The sequence below is a fragment of the Fukomys damarensis genome, unplaced genomic scaffold (genome assembly GCF_012274545.1).
Source record: "Fukomys damarensis isolate Sample0158 unplaced genomic scaffold, DMR_v1.0_HiC HiC_scaffold_17, whole genome shotgun sequence".
In the NCBI taxonomy this organism is placed as follows: Eukaryota; Metazoa; Chordata; class Mammalia; order Rodentia; family Bathyergidae; genus Fukomys; species Fukomys damarensis.
The window spans coordinates 53,847,915-53,857,108 of record NW_022900929.1 but is presented as its reverse complement, the minus strand read 5'-3'; the positions used below and the strand labels follow the sequence as shown (position 1 = coordinate 53,857,108).

The 9,194-nt window shown below is 37.1% G+C and overlaps 1 long non-coding RNA gene across 4 annotated transcripts in view; it reads left to right on the top strand.

Annotated features, from left to right (window-relative positions):
• Positions 1 to 976: 976 nt before the first annotated feature.
• Positions 977 to 9,194, top strand: part of LOC104868675 — a 69,415-nt gene continuing 61,197 nt past the window's right edge. For all 4 annotated transcript variants that reach the window (XR_782069.2, XR_782070.2, XR_782072.2 and 1 more), the window contains exons 1-2: positions 977 to 1,070; positions 2,137 to 2,269. This is a non-coding gene — a long non-coding RNA (uncharacterized LOC104868675). The remainder of the gene's footprint in view (positions 1,071 to 2,136; positions 2,270 to 9,194) is intronic.

Here is a 9,194-nt window from a genome sequence, read left to right as displayed (position 1 = left end):
AGAAATAAGACCAAAGCAATTATTTGAGTTTCAGATCAACCGTATCTACTAGCTGTATTTTGTTTGTTTGCTTTGCAGGGAGTAATTTTGGATCGTCAATCTAATTGTTGACTCTGCTTGTTATCACTGAGAAGCATTTTGCAATGTATTTCAGCTGCATGACATGTTCCCATCTCAGGACTTAGACTGGACCTGGACTTGGCCCCTTTGGGAACTGAACATGTTTCATTTTCCTGTGTTTCTTGGCTTAGAGTTTTCAGATAGGTCTTAACTTTTCTTATTTGTTTAGGGAGAATCTTCAGGACACAGAGGAGTAAGGATAGTGGGTCAAAGGTCTTTTGTTGGTTCAGGCTTTCTGGAAGATACCCCAAATTTTTTTCTCTCCCCTTTTTAGGCTGCTCTTGAATTCATGGGCTAACGTGATCCTCATATCTCAGTCTCTCAAGTAAGTAGCTGGGATTCTAGGTATGCTACCATGCCCAGCTTTTTGTACTTCTTTTGACTATAAAAACAGTTTTTAAATTAATTTTATTTTTATGGTTTAACTGGCTTAGTTAGGATGCTGCTTCTTTAGTTTTAGAGAAGGATAACTCTCATCCACCAAGCATTTATTATCTTAATAGCTGTTGGGTGCTGTTGTGGACTACTACACAGCAAGTGACTGGTTTGTGTTACCCAGGGACTTCGACAAGGCTTCCCTGAGAGGGTTTTGGCAAATGAGGGGAGCTCCTGCCATAGAGACGGTGGAGGAGGAAATTTCAGGCAAAGCAAAGATACCAGCGCTAGGGGAATGAGAACTTGAGAGCCAGATTCTGTGGAGAAGGTTGGGAACTTGCTGACCATGTCAAAGGTCAAAGGAGTTTCTGGTTTTAGGATGCAGACTCTGCCCCTTCCTTGGAAGCAGACAGTGTGGTCCCGGTCTGCTTTGCAGGTCATGAACTGGCACATGACCTGGCGCTGCCAATCAGATGTCTCCATTCCAGAATTCCGATAGTGAGGTGAAGAGGCAGGGGGCTGAAGCAAAATGCGTTTCTGCTGTCAATTTCTGCAGGCTGCAGGACTCCATCAGGGTAGGTGTCCGTGGGTAGAGGGTGGGGTGGAAGCTGTGGTGACTGCCCAGCAGCAGGATAAGCCCCCCCACCCCCAGCGCGATTCTAGTCACTGCTGCTGGCTGTGCGGCCTGGCTCTCCAGGAGATCCTGTGAGCTGATAGGCTTTTTAAAATTTTTATTTTTAAAAGTCATGTGTGCTGAGGTCGAACTTGCTGATATAGTAAGATGCTTCCTTTTAAAATTTATTGTCTAGGGCCAGGGATTTAGCTCAGTGGTTCTGCCACCTGCCTTAAAAGCAGAAGGACCCAGAGTTTGATCCCCTGTAGGAAAAAAAAAATTACTGTCTCACAAGCGCAAGGTCCTGAGTTCAATCTCTGGTACCACCCCCTATAAAAAATAAATAAATTTATTGTCTAATGAGTTTTGACAAATGTTTTCAATTGTGTAACCATCACTATTAAACACATACTAATTAAATCACCCAGAGTTCCGTTGCATTCCTGTGAAATCAGTCCCCTCTCACTATAGCCAAACTCTGATATTAAAGGCAGCTATATTAGATAGAAATTAATATACAGTCGGAAAGGGACTGGGCTCAAAGAAGTCAGTGAAAAAGACATCAGAACTGTGGCTGGAGGGGCATCTCAAGATGACAAGGCCTCAAGTAACAGTGGGCAGACTTGCTGCTTCCCTAAAGGCTAAATGGAAACTTGAGGTTACACTGATTAGCACCACCCAGCCCATTAAGTGCAGTTATGCATCAGATACTCAGGTGGGTGACCAGGACCTCCCTTCTCAAAACTGTTCCCGTTTTAGGGGCCATAGATAAGCTCAAATTAATGATACTAGCCATATGACCTCGGTCTGTACCCGGCTTCCTAATTGGCTATACTTGCAACCTTACTGCTTAATGACACTTTAAACCAGTTGTGCCTGCACTGTGGCTTTGTTGTTTAAATTTTCCCAACATAGGGCCTTGGTGGCAACTCACTCAGGACTGCTCCTGTCTCACAGGAGCTATCTCTCAATAAACCTTTCCTGCTCTTAGTCTCTGTTGTCCTTTGGAATGTGTTCTTTGATTTCAGGGGACACAACCTCAGCACATCTGACATCTCGCAGATTGGGAGTTATATTTCTCCTCTATCACTGGCAACCTTTTGACCTGAGTTTTTGCCCCGTTTTGCCTTTTTGAAGTGCTCCTATAAATGCAGAAACAAGGTATGTGTCTCGTTTTTTTTCCCGCTTTGCAAAATACTTTTGAATTTCACTAATGCTCTGCATATTAGTTCATTCCTTTCTATTGTCAAGAAGTTGCCAAACTATTTCTCCAGGAGTTACACCATTTTGCACTCTTACCAGCGATATATAAATGTCCCATTTGCTCTGCAGTCTTTGTCAGCCCTTTCAGTAGTTATGCAGTGTTATCTCAGGTTGGTTTTACTTTGCCTTTCTCTAGAGGCTAGAAATGAACCTCTTTTTATGTGCTTATTTGCACCATTTTATCACCTTTGGTAAAGTGTATATTTTAATATTTTGTCCATTTGTGTTGCATATTATTTTATTGAACATTTAAAAATATCCCATATACAAGTTTTTTATCAGGTGTTAATTATTTTAATTATGAGCTTGTCTTTCCATTTTCTTAGCATTTCCATTCAAATAGCTGAATTTTTTTTGTTGTTTTGTTTTTGGTACTGGGGATCAAACTTGGGTCCTTGTGCCAGTGGGCAGGCAGCAGAACCACTGAGCTAAATCCCTCTCCAAATAGCTGAATTTTTGAAGAGGTATAATTCATTAATATTTTTATAGCTCATGGTTTTTTTTGTATCCTATCTAGGAAATTTTCATGTAAAATCAGAAAGATCTTGTATTTCCTTCTAGAAATGTTACAGCTTTAGGTCTTATATTTAGGTCTATGATCCATTTTCAGTTAATTTTCATACACATTAAAGGTAAAAATTAAAAATTTTAAATTGGCAAATATATGGATTTTTGGATTGTTCTATCACTGTTAGAGAACTCAATTCTTTACTGTTGAAACACTGGCATCTTTGTTGAAAGTTAGCAGCATATACGAGGCCTTCATTTGGACCATTTGTTCTGTTGAAATGTTTTGCCAATGCCACGGTGTCTCGAAGATGGGTAATGTAAGTTTTTAGTTCTTTTAAAAAATTATTTTAGCTATTCTGGATTCTTTACATTTCTATGTAACTTTTAAAATATTTTTTTCAGTTTTTACATTAAAAAGCCTAGAGGGATTTTCACTGGGATTGCATTGAATTTGTAAGAGTGAAATGCTACAGTATTGAATCTTCTGATCCACAGCATTATTCAATCTTGCCATTTCTTAAGGTCTTTATTTTCTCTCAGTAATGTTTTAATATTCAATATATATAACTTGACATATTTTGTTAAATTTATTTATAAATATTTCACATTTTATAAATATGCTTGTAAATGGTGTTGCTTTGGTAATTTCAAATGATATTGAAATGATAAATTTTAATTAATTTCTAGTTGATCATAGCTAATACATGTAATTTATTTCAAATATATAATCAATTTTTTTGAAGTTATTACATTTTTGGCCTAATTTTTCCTTATTATCATTTAAATTTTTATAGAATCTATAATGGTATTTCCTCTTTTGTTTCTGATGTTGATAATTTGTATCTTCCTTCTTTTTCTTATTGGTCTGGTTAAATGTTTATAAACTTTGTTGAAATTTTAAAGAACTACATTTTGGTTTCATGAATTTTCTGATTCTCTGGTCCTATTTCACTGGTTTCTGCTCTTTATTATTTCTTTCCTTCTACTTACATGATGTCACTTGGTATTCTACTCCTAGGTCCTAATGCAGAAGCTCAGATCATGGATGAAAGATCTTTCTTCTTTTTAAATACACACATTTAATGCTATAAATACCCATCCAAAAACTATTTTATCTACTTTCATTTTCATTGTGTTAAAAATATTTATTGCTTTCTGTCTTGATTTCTTCTTTGGCTCAAGTGTTATCTAAAAATAGGTTATTTGGTTTTCAAATCTTTGGGACTTTCTCAGATGTCTTTCTGTTTTTGTTTGTTTGTTTGTTTTTTGTTTCTTTTTTGAGACAGGGTCTCACTGTTTAGTTGAGACTGACCTGATACTCACTATGTAGCCCAGGCTGGTCTTGAACTCAAAGCGATCCTCCTGCCTCAGCCTCCCAAGTGCTGGGATTACAGGCATGCGCCACCATGCCCGGCAGATGTCTTTTCATTATTAATTTCTCATTTGATTCCAAACTTTATAGAATATATTTTGTATGATTTCAGTTCTTTCACAGTTGTTGATTTGTTATATGGTCTAAAATAGTCTATGAATGTTCCATTTATATTACAAAAAAGGTTTATTCTGCTGCTCCTTGCTGGAGAATTCTATGAATAGCAATGAAATCTAGATAGTTGATAGGTTTTATTTTGTTTTGTTTTTTTTTTTTTTTTTTTTTTTTTTTTTTTTTTTTTTTTTGGTACCGGGCATTGAACTCGAGTCTTTGCACTTGCAAGGCAGGCCACCAAACCGCTGAGCTAAATCCCGGGCCCTTGTTTTGTTTTGTTTTGGTGCTTGTTCTATAAAATACTAAGAGAAGAGCATGTTACAGTCTCCATGTATTGTTACGGATTTGTCTATTTTAACTTTGATTTCTATCACTTGTTCTATTTATTTATTTATTTTGGTACCAGGGATCGAACTCAGGTCCTTGTGCTTGTGAGGCAGGCAGAGGAACCACTGAGCTAAATCCCTGGTCCTTGTCCTATTTATTTTGGTGGACTTGATAATAGGTGCAAAGACATTTAGGATCCTTGGGTTTCATGATAAACCGACTCTTTTATAGGTAATGCTTCTCTTTATCTCTGGAAATATTCTTTGTTCTGATGTCTATTTTGATATTAATGTTTCTAACCTCTTTTAGAGTAGAGCTTGCATAGTACAAAACTTTTAATTTATCTATATTTATACATTTCAGATAGTCTCCTGGTGGATTTTTCTGTCAATTTAGCAAGGTCCAGTTTTTATTTGTAGATCATTTACACTGCACATAATCATTCTTAACGGTGGGTTTATACCTGCCCTCTTACTAGTTTTCAGTTGTCTCATTTCCTCTTTTATTTTCTTTTCTTGTATGCTTTTGAAATCATTAGGCGTTTATAATTCAGTTTTGTCTCTAGGCTTGGCTTACTAGTTATATCTATTTTAAGTTGTTGCTCTTGGGTTCATAACATACATCTTAACTATTCTTCAAACAATGTATCTTATAATAGCAAATTTTGATTTCCTTTCCTCTATCTGTTGTTGTATTTTTCTACAGATGTTAACTTCACAATACATAGCTACCATTTTTGCTTTAAATGGTCAATTATCTTTTAAGAAGAGGGAATATAAGGAAAATTTAAAAAAATATTTACCTCTCTTACCCTCTTCAGAACTCTTCACTTTGTATAAAATAGAAAATTTTGATCTGGTTTTATAGTCTTTCTGCCTGATTGATATGGTTTTAACATTCTTGTACTCATTACTCAAAATGGATTTTCTATTTTTGTTTGTTTGAAAAAGCTTTTATTTCATTATTTTTGCAGGATTTTTCTAAATAAATTCAGTATTAAATCTTTTTTCCTTTCTGTGAAGAAACAATATTTTTTTCATTAATTGGTACATTTTTAGGTATACAATATACTGACATTTAACATCAGGAATTTGTACCTTTACGTGATGTATCTTGGGTTCTTATTTCCTCATTCCCCTGCCCTACCTTCAACCCCTCCACCCCTCCCTATTACAAAGACTTTGTTTCCATTTTGTCCTTTTCTCATATTTATTCCTTTGCCTTCTTTCCTTTCCTCTACCTCTCCCACTTCTCCTTTGGACCTTTTCTTCCTATTTCACATTATCTATTATACATTTTGATCTTTATTTACACTTTTAGTTTCTCACACTACAGAAACTATTCAGTATTTACACATGTGAAACAATATCTTCTTTATTAGGTAACACTTCTTATTTCTCTGGCCTCTGTCTAGCTTTTCTCTTTGACATTGATTTCCAGAAGATAGCTTCTGTGTCTAGGAGAGAGTGAGCGTTAAATTTATAATTCTGTCTGGGGTTCTCTGGGCTTCTTTGTTCTATGGTTCATTAATTTTGAAAAATATATGGCCATTAGCTGTGCACATATTTCTTTTGCCCCACGTACTCTGCTTTCCTTTGACATCTTCAGTTACTCCTATTTGTTGTTCTGGCACAGTATCTTAAATGTTCTTTCTTTCCTACTCTTTTCCTTCTTGTGCTTCCGTTTGCATAATCTCCATTTACCTATTCTCATGTTTACTGATTCTTTTCTCTTCTACAGTTAGTCTTCTGATCTATTAAAGGAGTGTTTTCTCTGCTATCCTGTTTTTTTTTTCCCTCCAGAATTCCTATTTGATTTTTAAAAATGTCTTTGACCTGTTGGAATTCATCATCTGTTTGTGGATGTTATTTTTTCCCACTAGCTCTTTTAACAGATTAATTATAGCTATTTAAACATTCTATTCTTATTGGAGTCAGTATCCAGGTCATTTGGGAGTCTGGTTCTGTTCATTGCTTTGTGTCTTAAGAAGGTATTGTCTTGACTCTTGTGGAATTTACAATTGTTGTTGGGTGGCAGACACTATATGTAGTGTCGTGAAGACTGAAGTGAGTCAGAGGCCTGGCTTTGGAGAGCTGGGTTAATCTAGTCAGTAGTTTACTTAGTAGTTAGTAGATTGTTCCTTTGGAGGGCTTTTATTAGTATATGTGCTCTACCTGGAGCTTTTAGCAGCCCTTTGTGATCTGACAGGCTCAACAAAAGTTAACATTTGAAAAACTCAATTAAGTTTTCCTAATTGTCAGGATGGGGACAATATTCTCTTGTGGTTTTCTGTATCTTAATTGGAAGCAGAGCTATACTTACTCTTCTTTTTAATAACCTCATTTTTTGGTTTAAATCATTTCTGCACCATGAGAACTTTGCCTAATAGAGGAGGCAATGGGTGGTACTAGATTTTTTTTTTTTCCTCATTGAGTTTATTGGTACATTTTAGGTATACAGTACAGTTACATTCATTTCTGGGATCTTGTACCTTTACATGATAGGTCTTGGTTCTCATTTTTTCTCCTCATCCCTGCCCTCCCTTCACCCTGGGTGGTACTAGTTAAGGGCGGACCTAACACTGTTTAGACCCAACTGGCTTTGAATCTCAGCTCTACCACTTATCTTATTTCTAATTTTAGTAGCTAGGTGACCTTGAGAAAATTATTTAACTGTCATCTATTTTCTTCATGTGTAAGGATGAAGTAAAATGAATAATATATGTAAAATACCCAACACAATGCCTGACTCATAGAAACTACTCAGTGAGAGGCGTTATCATCAGATTTGGATTTCAGATGAGTAAGTCTGGTGACAGATTAAAGGGTGCACCCTGGAAGGAGGAGAGACTGGAGGCTGGGAGGCCAGTTAGCAAGTAAATTTGGGTGTTCATGCTAGAGTCATAAAGTATTGAATTAGGCTACAGCAGAGGAGATGGAAGAAGTAGACTTTAAAAAGCTTAAACGTAATCAACAGTCCTCTCCTGTGCTGTCATGCATGGGCTTGTGAGTTCATCTTCTCCATGCTTTCTACCTGTACCATTAACTTTTGTGCAGTTTGGAGCTACATAACCTTGTACTTGTTTATCTGGCTGCCTTGCTTGCCCCATTAAATGTAAATCCTTTGTGAGATAGGCCGTTTTGTTCTCTTTATTGTATTGCGAGTGTCCAGCATATAGGCATCCATAGACTCATTGAATTAAACTTAGCAGGAAAGCTGTTGGGTGGTCTTTCTCACTGTAACAGGCACTGCTCAAAGTGCCTGCAGCGAAGTGCACAATGGTTGGAACATTTCCACCCTGGTAGCTGTGTCACATTGAAGCACTCCTCTTTAAAAAAACTTTTTTTTTTTATTTTTATGTTTTTTTGAGACAGGTCTTAACTATATATAGTTCAGACTGACCTGGAACTCGCTGTGTAGCCCAGGCTTGCCTTGAACTCGCAGTGATCTTCCTCCCTCAGCCTCCCGAGCGCTGAGATTATAGGTGTGCGCCTCCAGGTCTGGCCACCCCTCCTTTTTTGTTTCTAATCAGGTCCTAGATGATCTGGTGGTCTTGTCCTAGCTCACTGTTCTATATGAGAGACAAGGCCAGTTCAGGGCTAGTTAAGGATGGGTTGGGGACCTAGGCCTCAGTCAAACAGTTAAAATTAGCACATTGCTTTAATTTGTTGGGGAAGATTTATACACTTCTGCATCTGTTTATGTCAGATTCCCCAAAGATTCTTTAAAAAATAGTTTAGTCAATTTCACCTACTATTGGTGCACAGGTGACAAATGGGTTACGTTAAGGGCTGCACTTACTTACCTGTGCTTCCAGTGAGTATGCCTTGTCTTGCCTCTTCATGGGAAACACATGTTGGCCTGGGCCTTCTGGCTTCCTGGGTTCATCAGTGTGAGCCCCAGGCCAGTTTGGCAAAGGTCCTTGTATAACAAGGTTAAGAAAATCATATTCAGCAGAATTCCTTTCAGCAAGAGGGCTGCTTTTGTTTAGAAGTATTTCCTTTCTTTTTTAATCTTTATTAAATTTATTGGTACAGTTAGGTATACAATACAGTTACATTCATCATTGGGATCATGTGCCTTTACATGACTTATCTTGGTTCTTATTTTTTTCCCTATACTCCAGCCCTCCCTTCCCCCCTTCCCCCCTTCCCTGTTTACAAAGACATTGTTTCCATGTTTTTCCTTCTTATATATTTTTTCTTTCCCCTTTTCCCTTTCCCCTCCCCCTCCCACTTCCTCTACACTTTTAGAGCTTTTCTTCCTGTTACACAATATCAGTTATACATTGTGATCCTTGTTTACACTTTTAGTTTTTCATACCAGAGAGACTATTCAGTATTTACAAATGCGTGTCTTATTTATTTCACTTAAGAGTATGGCCTCAATGTGCACCCACTTATCTATAAATGTGCCTTGTTCTTTATGGCTGAGTAGCACTCCATTTTATTTTTGAAAACCCCACATCTTCATCCAGTCTGCAGTTGATGGGCAGTTGGG